Source organism: Vicugna pacos, chromosome 8, assembly GCF_048564905.1.
Source record: "Vicugna pacos chromosome 8, VicPac4, whole genome shotgun sequence".
In the NCBI taxonomy this organism is placed as follows: domain Eukaryota; kingdom Metazoa; phylum Chordata; class Mammalia; order Artiodactyla; family Camelidae; genus Vicugna; species Vicugna pacos.
In genome coordinates, this window is record NC_132994.1 from 43,989,186 (window position 1) to 44,015,749 (window position 26,564).

Genomic DNA, 26,564 nt, shown 5'->3' on the forward strand with positions numbered 1-26,564 from the left:
TTTTTTCTTAAAAATAGAATGGAGTGTTGCAGCTGCCATATGCTCTTTGGTAGCATCATGTGGTTCTTTTTTCCTTTAGCGAAAATTGCTATAGTGGCTTTTTCTCAACAGGTTTTCTCACCCTCCAGACAATCATCTTATTTGTGGTCTGTGGCTGTTACTGTTTTTGAATTAACACATGGTTGGAACATCCACAATAGAGTGGGTCAGCCACTTTCTTTGGGACCAGTGGTCTTTTCTGTTGTGTTCATTTATTGCTGCCTGTTGAGGGGCTGATTTTGCTGACAGGGTTGGAATTTAGTTTTGTTTCTCTAAGAATTCTAGAATTAGAAGATTCCAGAAAGCTGACACCCAGAATGTTGAGCATTCTCAGTATGTTCTTTGAAATGCTCTTAAAAAAAAGTTAGGTTGACGTGTGACTAAAATGTTACCGACTCTGCTGAGGGAAAAGGGTGTATTCCTGAGTGAACATTTTGTTGTTAATCACAAAACAAGGTGACACGGTTTCCTGGATTGTTTGTTCGAGGTGACTGCCACCTTCAGCTGAGCTCATGTGATGTTTCTTTGGAATGATGGCATGTGTTAAGCCATTTTCTTCACTTAGGTGTGCTCTATTGGCCAAGAGGCAAGATCTAAATCCCTCTGACAAGATTTCAGGTACAATCTATGGCTGTGAGAGAGATTTTTTTAAGAAACCTCTTTGGCAGTTTATCTCATGCTTTATAATTCAAATTCGTGGTGATGGGAAAGGAAGAGGAGGAATCTGATTCTAGAACATGTACTTTTTCCTCTGTAGTAAACTCTCCGCATTCTATGCGGTACAACTTGAAAGGACTGTTTGAAGGAAAAACAGCAGGAATTGGTGTGGAGGTGTCTTCCTGGCAGGAATTAGCAGCTCCCTCTTTTCTCTCTCCATTTATGATAAGCAGGACTTCTGTTTGATTTTGGACCAGAGAATCTTAGTGCTCGAGGCCAATCAAATTCCATCTGTTGCCTCTCCCAGCCTTTCCCAAGCTCTCAACCCCATGTTCTGCTCCAGCAGTGTGACACAGTGTAGAGAATTTGAACTTTGGAGTCAGACCCAGGGTTTGGATTCTTATTACCTTAAGAGGTGAGCTATGTTTTCTAAACCTTGGTTTCCTCATAAAGAAAATGGAGATGATTCAGAGCATTATGTTGAAATGAGAGCATGTGTGCGAAAAGTGCGTGGTGCAGGGTAGGTACTTAACAAATTGTATTTTCCTTGCTGTTCTCCACCCTCCAAATCCCTGAATATAAAAATTATGTACCCAGATAGCATTTAGGGAAGAGATGAGAATGGTCATTCCTGTCATTTCCTCCAGTACTTGAGCTGTGGCTTCATAATTGACAGTCTAAAAGCAAACCCATGCTGGTTTCCACTTACCTCTGGAATATTGTTGGTATGAATATGCATTCATTGCAAGTCTGCTATGCTCAGGGTTTTGAACCAAAGCTAAGGAGAATCATAAATAATGATTGGTATTATTGTGTGATGGTAGATTCTAAGAATGTAACCTACATTTTGGTATTCTATCCTCAAACGCTAAAATCAGATGTAGGCCTTGTTTTCAGTCCTTAGTTGTTACATTTTTCTGTATTAATTTATTCATAACCCATTGGAGTATTTTACACTATCTTTTTCTTGTTAATTTCATACCTTCTCACAATGTTAGAATTTGAAAGAGAAATTTTGGTATTTGCTAAACACTTTGGATTTATTTTCTTTAGGTACAGGAAAAATATGGCTTGGGTCAATTCACCTTTTTGATTATACTACTACTATGGTTAGAAATTTAAATTGTTTTTGACCTTCATGTTGGCTTATATCCAAGGATTTTTAATTCTCCTACATAAATACTATATAGTCTCTTTATCATTATGAGCATTCATTCAGTAAAATGTATGGAGGGTCTAGTAGGGCCTGAGGATTTGAAACAAAAATAGAAATGATACTTGCCTTTGGGGAGGTAACAGTCTAGTTGAGAAGACAGACATAAATAAACATACAAATGTATAGCTAGTAATTGTAATGAGTATTATGGAAAGAAATGTAGATTTCTAGAGAATAAATTTAATATTTATAGTGCTAACAAAAGTAACTTAATTTTTAAAAAGCAACAGCCTAAATAAAAAATTTATAGAAAAATAGTAATTTTAGGTTTTATTTTTCAACACTGAGAAAGAAATAATTATTTATGTTCTGTCCAGCTATAGGGCTCTGAATTTTACTTAAGAAGGTGCTTGAAATTGCAAAATTTGAGCTCAATGACAACAGTATTATTATAATACAGCACTTTTTATACCCTTGTTAGTAATTTATTTTTCATGGTATTGTGAGTCTTGTTTTTCTGGATATGCAATATTCTTCAGAGATCTTTTTTTTTTTTTTTTGTCCTTCCTAACTAGGAATCTTAGGGTTTAGCATCTGCAAATGCTTATGATAACTAAAAACAACACTTGGCCATTGAGCTATTGTGTGTACCAGGAGAATCTGACTGGGGTAATGTTTAATCTCTATTAAATAACAGATCTGATAAATCTGTTATATAAAAGACTACTGTGCTGTGGACTTGATATCATCTAACTTTAAATACTCTTTTAAAGAATAGTCACAACAGCAGAAATCTCATTTTTATTTTACTCAAACTTGAAGCATAAATCATTGGAAAGAATCAGTTCATAGAGAATTAAATGGAAAATGTGTTTACTTAAGTAGATTTTAAATATAGTACTTGAATTTGAGAAAAATAAATTTTGCCTAGCAATTGTGGTAAGAATTTGCTCCTATAACATCAAGAAAAGCTTTTTAGCCAAACTGATTTATTAGTGCTCAAATTTGTCCCTATGTGGGTCACCTGGCTGGTTCTCACCTCTGACTCTGACATCATAGTGCAGCAGGACCACAGAGTTATAGCTCTATACATGTAGCCAGCCCACAAGAAGCTCAGCTGGGAGGAGTGAAGGGGCAAAGAGGTTGAGAGAGGAGTTAGGACTCCTGGGAGAATTAGAAGAGATGGGAGACAAGGGCATTCCTAAACTGTAGATGCAGTACTGAGGGTGTAGAGAAAGAACTCTCATGGAAGTAAAAGTAGATTATTGTATCCTTAGAGACAAGGTCACTGGTGACCACGTTTGCTCCACTGCACACTGGGTGTATTTGCCACGTACAGTTCCATCTGGTTCACCTCCTCAGAGAGGCCGTCTTTGATCTCTCCACCTAATTTAGATTGTCCTTGAGTTCTAATTATTCTCTAACGATCTGTTTTCCCCTTTTATAACCCTCATCAAAACTATAACTTATGGGTTTGATTACTTATATGTTCTATAATCTCCTTTGTCTTTAGAATCTTGCCCTTCTCATTTACTATATTACCCCCATCATTAGCTTCTAGTTGTTCAACACACAGCTGTTAAACAAATGACATTCAGTCAAAACTTGGTCTCTCTCTCCAGTTGGTTTTACCCTTTACTCAGTAGAACTTGAGTCTAAAACTGCTGCTCTTGGCTGTTTATTTGGAGCTTTCATGAACATCACCAAAATGCTTGGAAATGTTTGTGTTTTTTTTCAGAGTAGTTATTTCAGAATTGGTTTAAAATAGATGTTGGTTATTGTTTACACCAAAAATGCAGCTATTTGTCCTAATTTAGTATCATGATTTATGTTAGTGTCATTGACTTTTTATTGATCCCAGTGACTGATGTTAAGATGATATTTTGGAGTTAATTTAACTTTAGTTTTGATGGTATTATGTAGACATGGTAATGAGGAGACGTTATGAGTGAGTGATTCCAGAGGTGTTTGAATTGTCTTGAGGGTATCTGCACGCTGCTTCCTTTATCATCATTGTTAAGGAAGAGCTGCTTGGGATCTTCCTTACCTTGATGTTTCCAGCAAATTGTATTGGTATTTATTGAGCATTTCTTCAGCTGTGTGTTTCTAAGCTTCGAAAGAGTAGAGAGTAACTCAACTTAAATACTGGCTTTCAGCCACATCTCAATGCAGTCATACAATCAATAAAAGTTCGCTCAGTCCAGCCTCACCATGAACCATGCAGCTCTTGCTAGAGCAATTAAGGGACGTAACTAAAGATAAGGGCTTTGTCAAATATCAGATATGTGGTGGTGGTTATGGTAACCTTAAAAACACTCACAAATTCTAATTCTCTGCTACGGTGTCCTAAATCTCTGAATTAAACTCTTTACATCATGTTGATTAAGACATACATTCAAATTCAATTTACTAGTCTTTCATGAAAATTTCAAAGAAAAACCTGCCTGAAACCTTGGTTTGTTAATTAAGAATAACTAGAAATATTGTGTACTTTTAATCTTTTGGAGGTCTCTAAAATGTTTTTGGAATAAGTTGGTTTTGGTTTCATCCTAGTTCTGGAATAATTAGTAGGAAATGTTGCATGCAACCTGTATTTGCAGAAGTGATTTGGGTGAAGTCATTTATATTATGCCTCGACAACACCTGCACATATGGGCACTAGATTAGTTCCTATGTAATTATGATAATTGAATGATCCTTACTAAATGATGAGTCAGAGCCGGTTTAACATTCAGAAAAGTAATGATATATAAAAGTTTTGGCTACATATTACTCTAAAATGGAATAGGAAATGTATTGGCTTAGGTTGCTGAGAGATTTAGGATTATACTTAAAAGTGATCCCTTGAGGTGCAATAAATCCAGTTGCCTGACTTTTAACTTTTCACTTATTGCCTTCATTTATACACTCATTTTCCCTTTTTTCAAGTTTGTAATTACTGTTCTCATTTGATGTAATATGTGCACATCACTATAAAAGTTTAACAAGGTTGGAATTCAAGCTTAACTTTTCCTTACTAGTAGGGAATCTTCAGAACTCTTTCTAAACTAAGACCAGGGGAGAGCTTCCTTTCAGAGTCCTGACTCAGGACTATCACTGGCTACTACATCTTCCTACCTTAAATCTGAACCAGGGGTCACTAAAGACTGAGGATCTGGAGGAAACATGGTCTCTTCAATTGGGAAGTTCTTAGCATTCATTTTAATTGTGCCTTTGTCTTTATACTGCATCACAAGATAGACAAGACTGTTAATACCTCAGAAAAGTTGTGAGAAATAACGAGATAGTCCTAGGAATGGATTTGGTCAGCTTTGGATGTGGTAAAACATGAAAAGTGCAGCATCACAACTATAAGGCACTAGCATTACTAAAGGCAAAAGAGAGTTTATAGTCCATGAAAAGGAGGAGTGAAAATAAATCAGGTAACCATAAATGGATTTCTTATCTAGGAAGTATTCTGGGTTCTCTATTGAAAAGAATCCCAGTGATATGTACCCCTTCTGTCTTTTTTGCTTTGATGTGCCATTGAAGTTATAGAGAAGAGGCTGCTTTTTGGGAATGTTCAAGAATGGGTGCATTCTAGTTTGCTTAAGTTCTAGGAAAATCTTTATCCCTAAAAAATAAGTACCAGTAATAATTGGATAGTGTATCTGGATTGGGCTCGAGACCTAAGTTTGAATCTTGACCCTGGCACTAATTGGCTTGCAGTTTGGGCAGTCTCTCCCAGACTCAGTTTTCTCATCAATGAAATGAGGATAATCATATCTATCTTGAGAATGTTAGGAAGACTCTGATAATAATTCATGTTAGTTGCCTAGCATATTTCAGTTGCTTAATAGAAGTTATTTTTATTATGTTTATGCCTTAGCCAGGGTCCCATCAAAAGCAGGACTTGGAATCAAGTTTTGGGGGAAGACCATAGCTATACCTTCCTTCTTTGGCTTTTTATTGAAAAAGGAGCCTTAATTTAAAAAAAAAAAAAAGCCTAATAATTGGAAGTAATTGAGGAGAAACCAGAATCATATATTCTGTGTGCTCACCTGTAAATTGGGGATAGCTGTATCTGATTTATAAGATTGTTGTGAGGATTAGGTGAGTTAACATATGTGAAGGCTTAAAACCGTGTGTTGTACACAGGAATGTTTTAATGATAATATTTTATAGCATTGCTGGTATTATTCTTGTTACTATAGAGTAGGCATTAGGCTCAAGCCTTGCAGTTAGGGAGAACTTGGTTTAAATCCCTCAACTTTCTAAATGGGCAACCTTGGATATTGCCTTAGCCTCTCTGAACTTAGTATCATCTATAAAATGGAGGTGACGGGTTCTTCTCCAATAGGTTGAAAAGCAATAACAAAATAGAGAGTATAGCATAGTTTCTGGCACATTGGAAGCACTTGGTAACGTTAGATTTTATATTGACAGTGATGGCTATTCATTTATTTCACATTCATTTGAAAAATTTTTATTAAGCACCTCCTTACCATCTGCCAGGCAGTCTTCTAGATGTTGGGGATATAGTGTTAAATACAACAGAATCATAGCCTAAAGGAACTAACATTTGATAGTAATGTTAAACGGTAGACTTGAATTATTTAATATTTTTAATCAAAGCAATTTTTTCCATGAGGAACAAAAACTAGACTTTACCAGATAGAAGTCATATGGACTTTTTAATTGAATAAAAATGTTTTTATTTGAATATTGTTTACATGAAAATGGATGCTTCTAAATACTTGAAAATAATTTGTTTTCTTGACAATTTTGAAAAGTGCTACGTTTCATTAGAATTTTGTTTACTCTACTAAAATGTTCATAACAAAATCAGTGAGGCTTCAAATACATACATAAAATATACTTGAATGTATTTTAAGATTTCTATATATAGAGTTAGTAGATATTTTCAAAATTCTTGGCCTCAGGAATATTCAGCCCTTACCATGCTGTTTTCCTCAGAGACGATGCAAAATTTAACTATGCTTTAAAAGACATTGTGAATGATGAATCTACTGATAAATCAAACTAAGTGTGAAATCATTATGCAAGACCATTTGGCTGTTATGTGATTTATTCATAGTTACTTGATTTGTTTTTCCACATAAGCACCAAGTAAGCTTTAATTTAGTAAAGGAGAGTATTATTCTGTCATCTTTAAGACTCGCGGCAAGAATTTTCACTGTTTGAAAGGAGACATATTCTTAACTAGCATTTAAAATTCTAATTTGGTAAACTGTCTCAAACTTTTTTGGGTAAAGTTGTCTATGTGACTAGCATTGATTTAACGAAGTAGCAAGAGGGGAATTTGTAAATGCAAAGTGAAGTAATTTGAAAACCTATTATCTGGAAGATTTCTGCTCATGCTATCTTCACAGGCTGCAGAAGACACAAATTTAAAACAAAAGTAAAAAACAAGAACGTTTTATAGAAGGAGACACAGAGAATGACAGTCAACAATAGAAAGAGCTGCACAGAAGAGAAATAAGTGAAAACATTTGTCCTGAGCCGTATAATTTTAAGATGTTCTGAAATAGCATGAAAATTAATGATCTACTTTAGTTTGCCTTTACAAGTGATTTGGAAATGTCAAACACGTTTTGGATGGATGAGAAAGCTAAGCACTGAATCATTTGCAGGTGTTTTCTGAACACAACAGAACCTAGAGAACCTGACATGCATAAGAAAGCCCCACCAAACAAGGTGGTTTATTGTACTCATATGCATACTTGTTGTTGACAGTATAGTCCAGAGCAAAGAAGCCCACGATGCCTTACACACTGAAAGACAATATGATGTAAAAAGGACAGTGGGGAGGATTCAGAAGGCTTGAATTCAAATTCTTTCTGTTTTTCATCTTGGCAACTCATTCACAGACTGGAGCATAGGGCCTCAATTCTGAAATTAGAGGATTGAGAATGGAGTTAAATATATTTTTCTCTAAGCCTCCTTCCAACTCTCGCATTCTGTACCTCTGTGATCTGCTGTTCTCTTACAAACTCAGCCGTAGAGATGGTAGCATCCTCCTTGCTTCGACCTCATGGCCAAGAGAGCTTACTTTATGTTTAGAATGGTAATTACTGGAAATCATAAAAACCATGAATATCTTGGAATTCAATAAGGCGTGGTTACTTACACTAGAAAATTCCTGTTCCATTAAGCGGATATTCTTGATCAAAATAAGATGAGGCAGTCTCCTCCCCATACCATTTTTATAATCTAAAGGATAAGTGGGTATGTTATTATGTGACCATAGAGAGGCTTTCATATGGAAATCTGTGACTTCTCAGGAAAACAGATTTGGAACTGAGTTATAAATAATAGAAAAATCTCAACAACTGAAATAAATATTCCTGCAATCAATATTATTGCCATTCATCTAAAAAACTCATCCATTTAACAAACCTTTCTATATACAAAGCATTTATATTTACATATTGAATATTCATACGTAGACATTTCCTACAATTTTAGAAGAATAGTCAAAAGGTAGAACACACAAGATATCTTAAATGTAACAAACTGGCATCCTAATTCTATGTTCTGTGTTTCGAAAAAGGAAAATAAACTCAAGTTGAGATCTGCAATCAGTGTGTTTTTCAAAATGCTTTAAGAATAAATGGCTCTATGGATAAATGTGATTGGCATATTGTACATTAATCCCCTCTCAGATATTCACACTGAACATTAATATCCTCTAAGAATGTTTTGCAGTAAATTTACTTAACTTAAAAACTATTGACATATAATTCACATACTATAAAAGTCATCCATTTGAAGTATACAATTCAGTGGTTTCTAGTATATTCATGCACCATCACCACAATCACCTTTAGATCATTTTAATCACCACAAGAGGAACCCTAAAACCATTCACTCTGAGTCCTCAATTCCCCAAAACCGCACCCCCCAGCACTAGGAAACCACAAATCATTTGCATGTATTGGACATTTATAAATGGAACCACACGTGTGTTTTCTTTCATTTACCACCATAATGTTTTCAGGGATCATCGATGTTGTAGCATGCATCATTCATTTCTTTTTACTGCCAAATAATATTATGTTGTAAGGATACACTGCATTTTGTTTATACATTCATCAATTGATGAACATTTGGGTTGTTTCCTCTTTTTGGCTGTTATGAATGACATTGCTACAGAGAAATTAAAATGTTATTCCCATAAAAGTTTTTGTGTGGATATATGCTTTCATTTTTCTTTGGTATATACCTAGGAATAAAATAGCTGGGTCATATAGTAGCTCTAACAATTTGAAGAACTGGCAAACTATTTTCCAACGAAGTGCACCATTTTACATTCTAAACAATATTGAATGAGGCTTTCAGCATCTCCATGTCCTTGTCAGCACTTGTCATTGTCTGTCTTTTTTATTATAGCCATCCTGGTGGGTATGAAGTGATATTTCATTGTGGTTTTAATTTGCATTTTCTAATGATTAACAATGTTGCACATCTTTTTGTGTGCTTATTGGCCATTTGCATACCTTGTTTGGAAAAGTTTCTTGATGTCCATCCATTGTTCATTTTCTAAATTGGGTTATCTTTTATTAATTTAGGTGTAATAGTTCTTATATACTATAGATACAAGTCACCAGATCTATGATTAGCAAATACTTTCTCCACTTCTGTGGGTAACTTTTTCAGTTTTTAATGATGTCTTTTGGTGCACAGAAGTTTTTAATTTTGGTGAGGCTTATTTTATCTAATTTTTGTGTCACTTGTGCATTTGGTGTCATATCAAAGAAACTATTTCTTAAACCAAGGTCATAAAGCTTTACTCTTATATTTATTTTAAAAATTTTTATAGTTTTAGCATTTACATTTAGATTTATGATCCATTTTGAGTTAATCCTTGTGTGTGATATGAGGTATGGGCCCAATTTCATTCTTTTGCATCTGGATATCCAATTGTTCCAGCACCATTTGTTGAAAAGACTATTCCTTCCCCTGTTGAATTGCCTTGGCACTCTTGTTCAAAATCAATTGACTATAAATGTATGTTTTTTTCCCCTAGACTCTCAATTTTATTGGATTAATCTGCTATCCATATATAAGTATCATACTGTCTTGATTATAAGAGCTTTGTAGTAAGTTTTACAATCAAAATGTGTGAGTCCTCCAGCCATGTTCTTTTTCAACATTGTCTTGGCTATTTTATGTTTTTTGCATTCCAATTGAATTTTAGAACCAGTTTGTCAATTTTTGCAAAGAAGCAAACTGGGATTTTGATGGGCCTTGTGTTTGAATCTGTGCATCAGTTAGGGGAGTATTGCCATCTTAACTACATAAATCTTCAGATCCAAAATGTATCTATAAACTCTGTCTTATTTTCTTGAATGGACCCATTTCAAGGTGGAAGAAAATCCCCAGTGATGTTCTCCATAGCTTTGTTCTTAGCAGAGCTCTGCTTAATATTAGAAGGCATCTTTTTCAACGTTGTTGGTTACACAAGACTGGGAAGGGAAATATTTGGTAGAAATGATATTTATCTCAGACCAGATTGATGAATTGAAATCAACAATGTGAAATTTGTAAGCCTTAAAAGAAAATACAATTAGGTTCCAAAATTTATCTGCTCAACGACAGTTTGGAAGAGATTTTGAAAATATCAAATTATGTATAGTTGATACTTATTTTAGTTAGAGAAAGGAAGACTTAGGACATGATGGCTGGCTTTTTAGAAACCAGAAATTCCACCTATGGAAGGTGAAACAAAATGAAGCAAAAGAATAGGATGATGTCATAAGGGGATGAGTTCAGCACTATGAACATGCTTTGTACATTATAAAAGGCTATTTTGATTTATTTATTAAAGTATTATATAAAAATAATATTTGATACTCAGAATAGTGACCATCACTGTTCTGCAAGAGGATGAAAGATTAAAAAGATAGTGTCATGGACTGTATCTTCTATTTACCAAACAGGAGAAGGATTAGAACATCTTAGAAAGATTCTCACCAACAAGATTTGCAAGGGATTTACTCTTTCTGTCCAATTGCTTATAGTCCAAGAGAGGTTGTGGCATTATGGGTACTTTTTAGGGTTGACCAGTTTGGCAGCTGGCTTTATTTCTTTCTATTTTAAAAACAGAGAGGCCTGGAGGAACAGCTCTTTCATGAGTGAAGTGGCAACTTAAGCTAACATTGAGATTAGTAATTAGAATAGTTGCTGATAATTACCAAATGATTTCTTTACGAAGCTGGTAGAATTATTAGTCTCATTAACTATGATTGAACTGAAGTTTAGAAACAGTATGTAACTTTCCTAAAAGACCCAGAGCTAGTTAGTAGTGGAGCTAGCACAGCTCAAGGGCATCTGCGTCTAGCTGCTGTGTTTTATTACCTTCCAAGGTAAAAGCTTAAGCAAGAACTATGAAGGTTTAGTTTAATGGCCCCATCCCTTAAACATATTTCTTGTTTCTCTCATCCCCATTATACCATTTCTTTTACACTTCCTTTGCTTTGAAAAACTTTATGGAAACAGACACTGTAGTGATTTTGGGGGGGCTGGGGGAGGGGAGGTAATTAGGTTTATTTGTTTATTTTAATAGAAGTACTAAGGATTGAACCCAGGACTCTACCACTGAGCTATCCCTAGCCCCTGCCCTCGTACTGTAGTGATTGTAATACATTTATTTGTTTTATTAAGTGTGTTGGAACTTCTCAGCATGAGTAAATATGGTGACAGCTTGATATCTGTTAATGCCAACAGGTCTTGAGATACCAGGAAGCACTAGACACACAAGCTGGTATAGGAGATTTCGTTGATCTGAAGCCATTTTTATGTATTATTTAATCTAAGACCTATTAGTCTGATCCTGGTTTTGTTTATCCTCTCACTTAGGGATGCTTTAATTTAGAAAAGTCAGAGTAAATGTGGCCTGAAAGAAGAGTCTGTTAAGTCACTGAATTCCCTGAGTCAGCGCACTTTCTATCCATGCCCTCTAGGAGCTGCTGATATTTTTTCACCATCCCCAGATGGATGCCCCCAAAGGGCTGCTATAACAAGGTAACACAAACTGGTACTTAAAACAACAGAAATGTATTATTTCACGGTGTTGGCAGAGGTCTGCACCCCCCAAAGCCTCTGGGGATCATCCTTCCCTGTCCCTTCCAGGTTCTGACAGCCACAGATATTCCTTGGTTTGTAGATATATTATTCTGGTCTCTGCCTCTAACTGTTTTTTTTTTTTTTTGAGTAAAAGTAGACTTATTTAGAGAGGTTCATACTACATAGAGTGTAGGCTGTTTCAAAAGGCGAGAGGAAGGCCATGAGGTGTGGGGGTTGGGTGCTCAGTTAAAGTAAAAGTAGATACATACTCCATAGACGGAGTGCAGAGCTGTCTCTGAAGATGAGGGAGTGTGAGATGTGGCCGCGAGGCACAGTGTTGCCAGTTTTTATGGGCTTGGTAGCTTTACATGCCAACAAGTGGGAGGACCATTTCAACTATCCTGGGCACTGAACTGGGATTCCCAGGAATTGGGCCACTTTGACCTTTTATGGTTAGCCTCAAAACTGTCATGGTGCCTGTGGGCATGTTATTTATCATGCTAATATATTACAATGAGCATATAATGAAGCTCAAGGTCTACTGGGAGTCAAATCTCCTGCCATCTTAATCCTCAAGGCCTACTGGGAGCTGAATCTTTCACCATCTTAGTGTTAATTGCTGTGACATTCCTTGAATGGCTGTGCTCTGCCCCCTTCCTTCCTGTCTCATTCCCCACTCAGAGATTTTTCTCCCGTAATCTTATGGGGTTGCAGAGGGGCGACAGTCCTTCTTCCGAAACTACTTCTGGGCTGAGTAGGGGCCTTGACCCTGCCTATCAGGGAGTAAAAATCTCTGAATGCCTAATCTAGGGGCCCCAGGGGCAGGACAGCCTTTTGTTTTTGCATCTGAGGGCAGAATGGGCTGAAATCCTCGAATACCCATCATCTGATACGGGACTGTTGTAACCCACTATTTCCATAGACTCCCAATGAATCTTAAAGATGAAGCACCTTAAAGACGTGGTTAAACACCTGTAATTGATACTTAACATACCAAATAATCCTAGTTAATTTGATATCTAAGATGCCTCAGGGTTTCTTTAAACCATCTCAAAGTTAACTGGAGCTACAAAGAACTTTTAAAATTTGTTAAATACTTAAAATCCTGATTATGCATGAAACTCTTCTCAGAGTTTCTTTTCCACAAGCCTTTTTTTTTAACTGAAAACACACATCTTACTTTTTTAGCATACTGAAATATTTTTCTTATTATTTTAGTAGCTTTAATTATATATATTATAATTTTAACCCTTAAAAACAATCTCTGGCAAAAACCAAGAAGCAAGCAATCATGAATTGGTTGTCATACCAGCATTTTTTTTTTGCAATCAATCAGGAATTTAATGAGAGGCATTTCTATGGAAACAAAAGGAAACAAAGGTTAATAATTAGAGCAGATTATAAACCATTTTCTCAGCCAAGGAGCAGTTATTCAAGAAGATTCCTAAATGTAGGGTCTAAGGATCCGTCCCAGTTTGAAATGTCTCTGATGATGTCATTGAGTATGCAGGTAAACTTCTGAGTGGCTCATACAGCAACAGGCAGGAGGATTGTTTCTGTGTGAGCTGTCAAGGGAATTTATTTGAAGTTCACATCAAGTCATCTAGCTTCTGTTTGCAGGGCTTCAGGAAAAGGGCAGCTTTAGTTTGAGTTTCTGAATTCTGGAGGAATCAGGTAGGGAGAAAAAGAAATGTTTTCCTCCTGCTTACAACAGGATAATTTACTAAATTACTGTAAATCTTTAAAGAAAAAAAGTTTCCCGGTATCTTACCGAGATCCAGCCACTTTGCATAAACAAGGCCAGTTGGGTGTGGTTTATACTGAGGAATGCTGGTGGTGGTAAAGGCTCTAAAACTTCCTCCTGCAAACTCAGCCATGAGCTTGAGAGTCTTTTTTTTTTTTTTTAATTGAAGTATAGTCAATTACAATGTGTCAGTTTCTGGTGTACAACACAATGTCCCAGTCATGCATATACATGCATGTATTTGTTTCCATATTTTTTTCCACTAAAGGTTATTACAAGTTATTGAACATAATTCCCTGTGCTATACAAAGGAAACTTTTTTTTTCAATCTGTATTTATATATAGTGGCTAACATCTGTAAATCTCAAACTCCCAAATTTATCCCTTCCCAACCTCTCTCCCTGGTAACCATAAGATTGTTTACTAAGTCTGTGAGTCTGTATCTGTTTTGTAGATGAGTTCATAGTGTCCTTTTTTTCTTTTTTAAGATTCCACATATAAGTAATATCATATGGTATTTTTCTTTCTCTTCTGTCTTACTTAATTTAGAATGATGATCTCTAGGTCCATCCTTGTTGCTGCAAATGGCATTATTTTATTCTTTTTTTATAGCAGAGTAGTATTCTATTGTATACATATACCACAACTTCTTTATCCAGTCATCTGTTTATGAACATTTAGGTTGTTTCCATGTCTTGGCTATTGTATATAGTGCTACTGTGAATATTGGGGTGCATATATCTTTCCACATTAGCATTCCCTCTGGATATATACCCAGAAGTGGGATTGCTGGATCATATGATGTCTATTTTTAGTTTTTTGAGGAATCTCCATACTGTTTTCTATAATGGCTGCACCAAACTGCATTCCCACCAGCATTGTAGAGGGTTGCCTTTTCTCCACACCCTCTCCAGCACTTAATCGTTTGTGGATTTTTGAACAATGGCCCTTCTGACTAGTGTGAGGTGAGAGTCATTTTTTTCTCACAGACACTTCAAAAATGTGTGTTGCTGTCTTTTGAAATGAAGTCCATGTTTCCTCCACGGGAGTCTCCTCCCATTGGTGAAATGGTTGTTGTAGAGGAATACATAAATTCGTTATTGCAGAAACTCTGTGAGTCCATGCCTCAAGCATTTTGGATCCAAAACATCTCTTCCTTTGTTCCCACTGAAGTTTCTTCTAATTGCTTTTTGTTTCAAGGCTGAGCTCTGAGTGAGGAAGGAGCCTGACTCTCATTCAGATGTTCTTTGCATCTGTCATTGCTATCAAATTGTTTTGTCTCCTGGAATAGGCCTGGTCTGGTGTCTTGGGTCAGCTGTGTACCTCAGATGTTATCTTCTTCTCATCCTTTCCTGGTAGCTTCTCCTTTGTTTGAGCATTGTTTTAAGGTGGTCAGCAGTCTTTTCTATAGGCCAGTCCAGTGTAAGGGCTAGAAGTGATTAGTTTATTATGGCTCCAGAGTAAGCCTACTTACCTCTGCTTGGAGCTCTGTGGCGGTCTGCCTCTATTGTCACATGACATTCTTACCTGTGTCCCTATGTCTTCACATTTTTTCCCCTGTTTTTAGAAAGATACCAGTCACACTGGATTAAGGGCTCACCCTGCTCCAGGATGACCTCATCTTAACTTGGTTACATCTAAAGGGACTGTTTCCAAATAAGATCACAGTCATAGGTACTGGGGTTTGGACTTTAACATATCTTTGAGGGGGCACAATTCAACCCATACACGAAATCTAGTACTTGTGATACTGGTGGAGTATGACTCAGAGAAATGCAGAGGTGGGTGGAATTGTGGTACTGAAAATAAGTTAGTCTCTTAGCATTTACTCAACGATTGCTCTTTTCACCAGCTCCTTTCACAAAAGAATTGCATTTTCATGATTATGTGGAGTTTTGCATTATTTGAAGATCCACAGGATGATGTTATTTCAACTAGTGCAGCAGGAGATGACAACAGTAATACTGCAGTGCAGTGCAAATAGCCACAACTACAAAATCAGTGACTGAGCAGATGATGTGACGGAACTAGTGGTGACAATCAGCAAATGATTGATGTGTGAAGCAAAGCACAGCTTTTAGCAGCAGCTGCTTCACTGAGAATTGGTTTTAATGAGTCACCACAGCAGCTGCCACTCTTCTCTGAGCCAGATAAATCCCAACATGAACAAGGTGCTGGTAGAGGAAGTGTAAATCCAGCCAGTAGTAACTGTCACTGTCCTCAGTCTGAGACACGGGGGCATTCTCAAATTCAGGGGAGGAGAGGAAGGAGATAATTTTGACATGAAATATATTTTTGTTGAATTCTGTTCTTTTGTCCTGTCTGTAATCTTCTTGCCTTGAATTTAAGCTCTTAAAGTGAAACATACTTAAGTGAGTTAATTTATCTTATAAAAAACATATATTTAATATAAAGAATTTAATGTGTCTAGTAAACAATGCTCTAGGGGAAAAATATGTCATTGTAAAAAAGCATATTGAGACTTTTCTTTATACTAATTTGGTACTTTAATGACATCAACAGTTTTCAAATTTAGCTGCCAGTGTTGAGCTCCAGTCCTGAAGTGCAGTCCACATAGCCTAACGCAGGCCTGCTATAAATGTCTCTGGTTCTAGACAGATCATGAATTAGAAAAGTGAAGGTTTTTTTAGTTGACCCACATACCTGATTTCAAAAAAAATCTCAAAATAGAGACCACAACAACAGTGACAAAGAGAAACAGGGTAGGTTGCACTTCTTAGTAAAAATAAATAGAAAAACCAGAAATGGGCATTTCAGCCCAGCCTCTTTATTAATGAACAAAGTATGACATCTTAACTTGGGCAGTTTACTTTTCAGAGATTGTTCTTACAGCTAGTGCCCCAGAGTCACTTTTCAGAATACCCTTTAAGAGTGAATTTGTTTCAACATGCAATTTCAGATTTTTTTCCTTAATGTTATTTTAAAATCTGAAACTAACCACCTGTATTTTATCTAGGTAGAAGCATCTAAAGCTACAGCATGTAAAACAGTTAGGAAAGATATATGCCTCTGAATAAGATTTCCCTAATACATTTTTTTTCCTACGTGTGTTTTTCCCAGACTATAGGAGAAAGAAATAGCAATGATCAGGAATATTAGAACAAAGAAGATTAAAGGGAGAACCTTTCAACTTAAGAAATAGCAGGATCAAAATCACACAGAAATTCATTCAGAATTAGTTTTGAAATGAAATGGAGGTTAGGAAGAGGAAAAGAAGTTGGATAGGCCAGTTGTATTAATGAAAAAAAAATTAAAGTGCGTTTGAGGTTTTCACAGACATTTTCTGGTCTTGTGTTGGTAATTGGTTAAATAGGAGCAGTTTAGTTTTAGATGAGGCTGGGTTTATGCTCCTTTGCCCCCAGTAAAGAAATGTCCTGTGATCTTGTGCTACTCATTGACCTTCTAAAGTGGAGTTTCTCCTTTGGTACAAAGAACATCCAAATAATAATGACTCATTTTATTAAACATAAGACATTTATACCAAGTACTTTTCAGACGTTGTCTCATTTAGTATCGGTAGCACTCTGTGACGCAGTTTTATTTCCACATCATGAATAAGAAAGTTGGGCTGAAGTTGCCCAAGTGATAGCTGTTATGTTCAAGAGCCAGTCTGGCTCCAAAGCTCGTATGCCTAGCATTATCCTGTCGTTAAGAGTTAGAATCTCTTCCACCTTTAGCCTTCTCTGTGCAAATCTTTATGACCATCTGACTTTCTTTGCCTGGTAATCTCACCACTGACATTACCTCTCAACCAGACTCAAAATCCCCTAAAACTCCCACAGGTTATCTGTACAGATGTGGAAACTAAAGTCCAAAGAGTTTGCTATTTTGTAAGACATCATTATGTCCATTGCATAAGAGCATCTTGCCTTACCTGAAAGGACACCAAATCTATTTCAAAAACATTTTTTAAAAATTGGGGATCTGTTATGTTTTTTCAGTACTCCTCCCCACCTCCCACCTCTGTTAACTCTGGGAGTCTGTCAGATCACTTTCTGGTAGATTTATAAGATGACAACACATTTAATGCTAGTCCTGAACTGCCTTCAAGGACATTACTGTGCTTTTTAAATAACAGATTGGGTTTCTTTGAACAGGTTACTGGTCTTATCAAGGTGGGGATAGAGCATCTGGTGTTAAAATATAATGCTAATAGTGTGTCTCATAAGAACTGCTTTGGAAAAAAAACAGATGGCATATCCAAAGTGACCTCTGGAGTAGAGTTCATCAGCTCTGCTTGCCCATGTATTTACTCCCTGCTGCTCCCGTGGGTTGACTTAGGCAAACACCACTACTATTATTGAATCAGTATGACTTTGTGGGTTCATCTTGACACTGCTTGGCACTGGCTCTATTATAACCTCAGGACCGCTTAGGTACCCGAGGTATTCATATTTACTTCTGAGGGCTTCTGTAAAGATTTAGTGAGACAGTGTTTAAGACATCGCTGGAAAATCATAAGCACTCAGCAACTGTTTGCTCCCTTCCTTCCCAATGAGTTAGTGTATTCATTTCCATATTTGACGGAGTTTTCATTGGCTTTCTTTCATGAGCATGAATGTTTGAATGCCAGTTCAAAGCCTGCTAGTATGACTATCGCAACATTGAGTTTAATACTTAAAAATTTAACTGTTTTATTATTAACATCAAAATCACTTTGTTAATTGTGATACCTGACAGTTTTCTCTTGAGACGCAGGTATACACGTTAAAATGTTGTACGTCATATGGGACATTCCTGAGGCTAACGAGCTGATTTCCTGGTGTTTGAAGATTATGGCATAGGCAAGAAAGTAATATAGGCTAAGAAACTTAATAATACTGTTGGAAAAATCTTAAAGGCACTTTCTTTATTGAAGCTTTGTAAAGAAACATTACAAAGCAGTGAGTAGTTTATAATAAATGTGTCTGGTGTTTTGATGGTGTGGTTCTTCTGTGCCACATGGTAAGACGGTGGTGAAAGGGGCTTTCCTGAATGATCAGAGTGGCTTTCAGAATATGTTAAATGCCAGGAATTTTAGAACCACACAAGCCACACGTGAGGAGACTGGACAGAACAGATGCGAGTGAAGCTAGACAGCTGTCCACATTGAATGCTAAGCACCATGAAACACAATCCTCCCTCCCATTTCCCCCTCCCCCAACACAGACACACTCTTCTATACCAACTCAAAATAAGAAGAACAGTTATTTTCGCCCCAGGCTAATTTGATGGTGTACAGCAACCTTTGTTTAGGTATTTTGCAACCATTTATAAAGGAGAGATCATTTGGGGGTAAGACCTTCCATCCTGATTTACTTGGAGGAATGAATAGTAATGTCTGGTCGTTATGTAAAAAAAGAAGTGAGGGGGTGTGGAATCCCAAAATTCAGGCCAGTATTAACAACTTAAAAAGAAGATTGATTATGAAATTCAAGTATAACGCTAGAAACAACGAAGACAAAAACTATTCCCCAAACATTTTGAAGACCATGGCTAATGCAATCACTATGTGAAGAGGAAAAGATTACTAACAGGCATCTCTTTAAAGGAGAGGAGGGAAATACCGGTGTCTCATACAAAGAGATTTAGGATGCTCGGTTTCCGTGAAAATGTAGCGGGAAAGAATCCTGGAATTTTCCCTGCTGTTCCTAGGGTGGTTAAAATGTACATACTACTGGCTAAAGTAGAGAGAAAAGAATCATAAGAAAAAGCTAATATGGTGAGCTTCATTAATCTGAAGTGGACAGTGGAATGGAAAACAGAAATCTTTGGTCTGATTCCTCTCTGAGAAAACACCCTTCTGGTTGAATGGCCGAGGCCAGGTTGGGAAGCAGGACTGTTATGGCACAGCCACACTGCCTGAATATTCTGGAATACTGGTGACCTTCCAGTAATTAGAATGCGTCTGATAAGTGACACAGACTGCGTTCCCAAACTCTTGCTTCTTGTAAGTAGCGGTTGACATCCATGTTGCCAACCTTAGATTAACTCTCAGATTCAAATGTGAAATTTAGATCCACTGTATCTTTGAATGTAAACTAATAGATGTTGAGGAGGAAGGTTTTGTTTCATTTTGTCATTTCCGCTTATCAGCATCAGCGTCCTAGAAAGGACAAGGGCAGTAGCAAAACAGTTCTGCTTCCATTTCCCTTCATGCTCTCACTTTGTTGATTCCTCTGTTGGGAGAATAAAAAAAGGAGAGAATGGTATAAGTCCTGGTTATTTGTTCTTTGAGCTGTTGGAAGTCTGGAAGTTTCAACCGATACTAAAGCGTGATTGAGACCTGGCTTGTTCAGGTCTTGTTCTGAGCAGTGCTTTTCTGTTTCAAGAAATGATGGCTTTAATTTTTCATGATACCTTTAAACAGATTTAAGAACTTTAGACCACATCGGATTCCTTTTAAATATGTTTGCCATCTTGGATTAGGGTTAATTCTGTTATCTGTATTTTCAATCATTACCCTTTCTCTTATTTAGATAATAATGTTCTTTTTTTCCTTTGCTGATTATTGCTTCTTCCTCCTGCCTCCTGTGAGGACACGCTATTATTCATTGACACACTCTGACCTCTCATAGTCTAAGATTCTATCAATTCTCATCTTTTCAACTCTATATACTGTACAGAATTGCTGAAATTTCTATGTTTAATTTTCTCCTCTTATCTGAGTTCCAGGCCCATAGTTCCAGTTACTTCCTGTGCTGTCCCCTGGGCAATATTGTGGGAATCAAAACTTACTAGCTCTCCCTCTCGTCTGTTATTTTATTAAGAGTTTTGTCACCCAATTCCCTAAACATAAAACCTTGGAAGTGTTTCAGCTCATTGCTCTCCTTCATTCACTTCAGCCTGTCACTACATCCCATGGATTTTTCCATTTTGAAATGTTTCTTGTATTCATCTGTATTAATTAGGATATGGGTTTGTCTGTTAATAATAAAGTCCCCAAATAACAGTAGATTAAACACAATGTAAATTTAGTTCTGTCTTGTGTACAGCCCAGGTAGATGGTTCAGAGGTGGTATAATGGCTTGACCATATTAGGGATGCAGGCTCTTTCTATCTTATTGCTTTATCATCCCCAAGGTATCGTCCTTGGCACATGGTAAGTGATGGCTCATCACTACAGATACAGTCCAGCTTTCAGAAAGGGGAAAAGAGGAGGGAGGGGCCACACTCCCCTCTCTTTTAAGATATAACCTAGAAATGGATACATCGCATATTCAATGACAAACTCCAGTTGCATGGCTGTATCTAGCAGCATGGGAGGCTTGGTAATGTGACCCTTAGCTGTGTACCCAGCCAAACTTTCTATTTCTTGGAGATAAAGATGAGAGGAACTATTGGGAGCCAACCAGCAGTCTCTGTCACACCTTCCTTATTCCAATTGTACTGTCTCCCCCTTTGGTGGGCCTTTATCGCCAATGCCAAGACTACTTCTAGAGACTTACTGCTGGATTTACTGTTTGCTCACTATCAACTCATCCATCCTTTCTTTTAAAGAGCCGTGTTTTTTCTTTCTTGTTAAACCTCAGCTTCATAGCCCATAGCATCAAGTCTTTGTTTCAAAACTCTTTATACTCTGGTCCTGTTCTACCTGTTTCTGGTCTTTTTTCAACTTTCCTTCATTCATTAATTCATTTGTTTATCCAGTAAATCTGTGCTGAGTGCCTACTCTGTGTCAGGCACAGAGTCATTTATTTTCCCAAGCTAGTTCATTTGAGTTCTGTGGATAGAAAACATCCTCACGAAAGTCCGTGCTCTCTAATGTCACAGTGATTCATCTTTTGATGGTTGTTTTCATCTTTGTAATGCTTGAGAGGTTAAATGCATCTTAAGAACTGCCTTTTAAAACTAGGTCTTGGCAGTTGAAGTGCTCAATTTGCTTTTAGGAATCAGATGAAGTTCACCTGATATTTTGAATTTTCAGGCCTTTATACATTTTAGACCTAGGATTTGCCTTTAAAAACAAGGCAAAAATAGAAAGTAATGCTTCTTGAAGCAGCTATAACTAGATGTAGTAGCTCACTGAAATTGTAAAATAGCTCAGCGCAAACGTGGACTCAGTATTACCTCATGTGTTGTAGCTGTCTAGTTGCTGATTTCTTCCCAAACAGCTTAACTTCATCGTCAGTTCCACACCCTGAGGTGTGAGGGTCTGTGTTGCAGAACATACCTTGACTGGGCTTTGTCTTCCGAACCACATTTCCTCGGTATTACAGAGGCCAGGCCAGGTTATACAAGTAGAGGGTCAAATCTTTATTTAAAAATTTGATATTTGATCATCATGAATTTCTCACACTAATTTTGATTTTTTTAATATTGCATTAAAATATTAATTGACTTCTGAGGTTTTGGGGGACCCCTGAAATCTTGTGTATGAGGTGTACTGGCTCTTTCTCCTTTATGCAAATTTTTGCGTATTGACGTGGCTGACTGCTTGAGTCATTAGCATTTTCACATTAGAAAATATACATTTCAAACAGAAAATAAGTATTCATTATTTTACTAAACCCTGGAGCAAAACTTACCTTAAATCTTACGAGATCACACTTTAAATTTTTTATTTGCAAACGAGATCAGATTGGGATGTGCTGAGAAGCCAGTCCATGAAAACTAGGCAGAGACATCAAAAGGGAAGATGAAAAAGTATCCGGGCTTAATAATTTCAGCTACTTTATTTATTACATTGTTTGGAAATAGCCGTTCTTTATTCTGACTTCAGCCTGGTAGCCTTATCTCTAAAATGGCAGTGTGTTCAAGTAATTTTCAAACTACACTCCTGGAGGAGAGGAGTGCAGGAATTGGGGAGGAGAGTGGGTGGAGACCGAAGCTGCCTTAGCCAGAGCAGTCCTGCTGTTGTTATCTGTCTTATAGACTGGCCACCTGCTAAAGAGAAAAAAAATATTTAAAAGTAGTTTGAAAATCACTGGACTGGATGCTTTTCAAGACCTTTGCTAATTCACAACCTTAAGTGGGCATGTGATTCTTGTATGAGGGACCTCGGCCGATCCAGCCACATTGTGATGTATTCCCTTGCAGGGCATGTAATAACCTTTGCTGAGACCATTGGCCTTTTCCCCTTAAGGATCTTCTTAGCTGTCATTTATATCTCCAGGTTTTCTCTAGATTTAACTGTAGTTCCAAGAGAGAAAGTGGAGAGATATCTCCAAGAGAGATAATTAGATCTTGTGTAGGAGCAACAGCTTGCAAATTCTGCATCCAGTCTGGAAGTTCAGGAAGAACATAGTAGAACACCTGGTTGTATTTACAGTGTTTTATTTTAAATTTCTGTTAATGTATTTAACATACATTATAATGACAACATGACATACAAGTTATATTAGTCATGAGTAGATTGATACTTACAACTTACAAAAATAAATGCTTCTGAATAGGAGATGTGCGCTCAAAACAAATTTTGTTGTTGTTGTTGGGGCATGCCACTGTTCTTGAAACCTTTTCAGGAATTACTTCTATTAGTAAAATTTTTGATAATTGATAATTGAAAGGATAAGTAGAAACTCTCTGTCTCTTAAACTTTAATATATTGGGGTTTAGGATGTCCCACATAAATCTGAATTTTGATGTATGTGAGGAAGTCCGTTACATAAGTATATTTGAACGTAATGTAAGCTGCAAAGAAGTGGAGAGAGGAAGAAGAGCTACGTCACTCTTCTATTTCTTTCTTTCTTTTTTGGTTCTATTACACTGGGGAGAGAGAGGTGGAAATTCTTAAAAATAAAAATTTAATCATGGGAAAGCTATAAAAATATTTTTCTAAAACATGTATTTTTAAAAACACCAATAACAATGTTTAGTTTTATCTAACTGTCTTTAAACTGGATTCCTGCTTGTAGTTTCTACTACATCTTTGCCAAGAGCCATATGCAAATGTTTGAAAAATTAAGACTACAAAAGTATGTTTCTTAATCTTTTTCTCTGAGGGCTGCATATATATATTACAAAAGTTTTGAAGCTTGATTTTTTTTTTATTTTGTGACTCCTTCCCATATGATCATTTTTTCGTTTATTTTTCTCTTCCTCTTCTCAGTTCCTTATATTCAGCCTGAAAAAATAGGACTCATTTAAAGGGAAACAGTCTCGGATACCCAGTGAGAGGAACGTGAAAACCATATAGGAAGCAGGGTAGAGAAACAAGGTTAGAAGATGTCTGCTTTGGATTTTTAAATTCTTCCACGGTGATGAAGTATGCATTCAGACAGCTCTGAGTCTGAAAAGCACCTCACACACCTTGACATTCGACAGATTTATTGCATCCCTCCTACCATGTGCGAGATGAATGAGTCACAATCTGTGCCTTCCAAAGGCTTAAAAAAAACATGTGTGAGGTGGAGGTGAGAAGGCATGCCTAGTCAGAAATTGATAATATAGGTGATGAGTTCAACAACAGAGATATACCGGAGTGTTTTAGAGCACAGAGGAAGGAACCTACCTAGTGTGAGGGGGCAAGGAAGGTTTCTGAGAAAGGGTTGCCCAAGTGAACCCTGAATGGATGAATATGTGTTAGCCAGGGGATGGAGAGGGCATTGAGGACAAAGAACCACAGCTGCTAGGGCAATATAAACAAGGCACAGGGGACCACTGGTAGAGTGTGAGTGCAGAGCTTTAGGACTAGTGCAGTCTGGCATGGGTAAAAATGAGGGAGAGGTAGACTGGGGCCACCTCCTAGAGCTGTGTCAAGAATGGATTTTCAGGAAGCAAGAATGCATAGAAGGAAATCATTTAGGGTATTGTTGCAATAGTCCAGTAAGAGTGAATGGCAGGCTCAACTGGAGCAGTGGGAGTGTGATGGAGGGTGTTTGCAAAGCACACTGCTGCTGTCAGTGGCTAATGGAAATACCCATGGTTTATACCCCTATTATTTTTCACCCTTCTTGGGTCAGATGCCCAGCCCTGAAGTACAAGGCCCAATCTATGAAGAGAAATTATACGAATGTAGTTTATCTTTATTTCTAGGAGCAAGGTGGTTGGGCTTCTTTCACATGGCTCCCATGTAGATACTGGGAATATTGGTACAATGCTTCAAGGTGCTTAAGAAGGATGTACAATTCTCCACAGTCATATTCCAGAAGTGCAGTGTGTTTCTACAACCTCCCAAAAGCACAGTCATGCCATATACTTTGTTATAGTCACTTTCTATGCCTACAAAGTTTTGCTGTAATGAATGGTTGTTTTTACGTCATGACTTTCTCAAATTGACATTAACCCCTAATAGCAATGATGCAGTAATTATTCATTTAATTTTGTAGCTGGCAATTCTGTGTACTGACACTTGTTATTTGAAATGAAGCCTTTTGACTTTAAAGAGAAAATTTTGTTGTAGAATTGGAGGTTCTGCTTTTCTCAAGAAAGTCAAGCAAGCCATGCATGGTGTTTATCAGTTTTAAGTTAAAAAGAAAGACACAGTGACTAAAATTTGATAATCTAACTGGACTTTTGCCTTTTCTGATTCTCAGTTTTGTTTTGTTTTGTTTTAATTTACAGGAAAAAAGGTTTATCAGCGTTTCTTCCTGAACCTGCCTTAGAAATAACAGCATATTTTAATCAGAGATTTGTAAGTATCATTTTTTCTTCTTTATTTAGGAAATTAGATACTGATTTTGTGGAAGAGGTTACTTCTTCAGTAAAACACTTGACAGGATACAACTATGCAATCTGAGTTGGTGTGCAAAATTTGAGTGAGAGTAAAACACACACAAAAATCATCCTTCAAAAAACAAAGCAAAGAAACCAAATCCTCAACCAGGAAATCTTCACCAAATTTATCTACAGCTAGCGAATGCTGGATTTATTTTTTGGCATTCTACTTTCTTGATGTCATCTTCTTTCCTTTTTCCCCTTTGTGAAAATACCTGTGTGTTCGCGTATTTTAGAAAATCTGTAACATCAATGGGAAGGAAGAGGAAGGTGGTTGGGTATGAACAAAGGAAAGGGAAGAATTTGAATTCTGTTGAAAAGTTAGATGGCTTTGGACAATATTGTATTTTCCATTAACACTTTCAGTAAATTTTTTTAAAAAACCAAAACTAGATCTCATAATAGCTGTGGTCCATTCGGTTTCTTCATGTTTATGAAATGCCTATTATTGTGCTATACCCCAAAATGGTCAACTCAGGAATAGGGAATCTGGGAGACCTCTCCTGTTTCAGTTTAGCAAGAGATCAAGACAAGCACAGCTTTTCACAAACAGGTATTTTATTAGATGAATTGAGAAGAATCAGTGAGGGAAGAATCAGTGTGGGAAGCTTTGTCCTAAAAATGTATCTGTTGTAGTAGCATTTTATATTTTATTCTGTGAAAGACGTTTCAAGTCTAATGTAGTCCTTATTCTAACAGTGAAGCAAAAAATTGGCATACTGAGTTGAAGGGCACACAGTCCAGGGCCTGTGGTATCAAGACAGGTCAATGAAGCAGAGTCAGGTGACTAAAGTCTGGAGCTGGGTGGGTTCCTCACCAGGTGGGTGAGACCATGGACAGCATACTTCTGGGAGGCTTCTCAACAGTAAATATTTGTGTTTGAAGGTTGTTGACTAGAACTGATGACTACCTTGGACCATTTTATGATTCTAGGACATTCCTGAAATATTGTTGCTTAGTGGTTAATAATCATTATATCTTGGCTAATCTATGATTATTACAATGACATTCACATTTGTGAAGTAGCTAATAAAACCAACCAACAGGAACTGAAACATGTTGCTAACTTGCTTCATCAGATAAGATCTCAGCAAATTGTTTAATTAAAAGGTTGTACTGAACTCGTAATTGCTGAGATCAATAGCAGTGTTGGCTGTTCTTCAGCTGTGTGGCATTAGTTTTCAGTTCCAGTGTATTCACTTATGAATCTTTGGGGGAAGTTACCTGAACTCTACTGCTTCC

General features: G+C 36.9%; 1 protein-coding gene across 13 annotated transcripts in view; it reads left to right on the plus strand.

The window, feature by feature from the left end:
- The window catches only part of PKIB (cAMP-dependent protein kinase inhibitor beta), a 103,159-nt gene that overhangs the window by 35,639 nt on the left and 40,956 nt on the right, over positions 1–26,564 (plus strand). For 9 of the 13 annotated variants that reach the window (XM_031680110.2, XM_072965817.1, XM_072965818.1 and 6 more), the window contains one exon: positions 25,170–25,239. The gene's annotated coding sequence lies outside the window, so the exon portion shown is untranslated. Of the gene's footprint in view, positions 1–11,817; positions 11,879–23,715; positions 23,824–25,169; positions 25,240–26,564 lie in introns of those variants that run through there. The other 4 variants (XM_072965816.1, XM_072965823.1, XM_072965815.1 and 1 more) reach the window with 3 other exon arrangements.